General features: G+C 30.2%; 1 pseudogene; it reads right to left on the bottom strand.

Annotated features, from left to right (window-relative positions):
* LOC149516166 (uncharacterized) lies at window positions 1-1,240 on the bottom strand (annotated as a pseudogene).
* Between the last annotated feature and the right edge of the window lie 209 nt (window positions 1,241-1,449).

Raw genomic sequence — 1,449 nt, 5'->3', positions numbered from 1 at the left:
TCAACTTAATTTCCTACATAGCAAATTCTTACTTTCCAGAATCTCAATAACCAGTAACCAAGGCTTCAGCCTATGCTCAAGACTACATATGAGCACCATCGAGTTGTTTATTATAAAATATATATATATATATATATATATATATCTATGTTTTTTCTGCTAAGCAAAACCTCAGTGAATTCCTTAATCTTCCTTTCTGACACAGCAAACACCTGGGGCTTCCTCCTAAAAGTAGACATGATATCATCTTCAGAAATCCCCAACCCCCTAAAAAGTTTTAATTTGAGTTCCTAATTCTCTTAAATCATTGAACTTAATGTCCTGATAGCAGCAAGAAACATATTTGACTTCCTATCAAATCCCACATCATCCACTCTTTTAATAAACTGCTTAATGCTCTCAGTTTATGCGGAAACAATCCAAGGAAGCCAAACAGATATCTAACAATTTGCGATGAACTAATCCCACAACTTTTCATGAACTCTGTATTAGGCATCATAGTTTTTATGCAAATCAGATTTCAAAAACCAAGATAAAGTTTTTAATAACTTAATAACACCGGCATTCGATCCTATAACACTCTTTAACTTAATAATACCAAATACAATATCAGCGATATCCTCTAATGAAAATCCTAAATCCCTAAAAATGACTGAAACAGAGGATATTCAAACAATAAAAAGATATACCCTGTAGTATTAATTAAAGGTCCAAAGCCCGAGTCTTCCATCAAAATCCAACGCTCATTTTCAGCTCCATTTAACTTAACAATAAAAGCCTGTAAAAACTACTATCCCATTAATTTATTCTTTCGACTACTTCTAAGCCATAGATAAATTTTCATTTCAAAGAATAATTTATAACAATCAAATTTAGCTAAAATGTTCATTATCAAAGCTACCATTTAATCTTAGAATTTTTCTTCTTTGAAAGATTAAGCAACCCAGTTTTAAACCTACCAACAAAGTATTTCTTGTGGCTGCAAGGACACAACAGAATTAAGGTTTCAAGGTTTTTCTTAAAATGAATTATATACTACGCAAAAGCAACTACATAAATATCTTAATAATGATAATTCACATATCCATATTACTTTACAATACAAAAAATATTCCATCTTTTCAAACAACCGGGTAATGATTCATTAAGCAAAGAATTAAACCTATAGAGGAATGTACCTTATTTTTGCATTCAAGCAATTCACTGTTGCCAGTAAATGATTCGCAACCTGTTTGAGCATTTAATAAAATAAACGTAACAGATATTTTAAAAAATAAAGCTAAAAAAAAATGCACTTTGTTAGAGTATAAAGGAGATTGATTAGAACCTATTCTATTTAAATAATCACTAAAGTAAAAAGGAGATTGATTAGAACCTATTCTATTTAAATAATCACTAAACATAATCTATTATGCTACCTTCAGGTTGCGAAGCATCTTCAATATTGCA

The sequence above is a fragment of the Durio zibethinus genome, chromosome 11, assembly GCF_047325235.1.
Source record: "Durio zibethinus cultivar Kanyao isolate XHJ-2024 chromosome 11, ASM4732523v1, whole genome shotgun sequence".
Lineage (NCBI taxonomy): Eukaryota > Viridiplantae > Streptophyta > Magnoliopsida > Malvales > Malvaceae > Durio > Durio zibethinus.
This window is presented reverse-complemented; position numbering and strand designations above follow the sequence as displayed.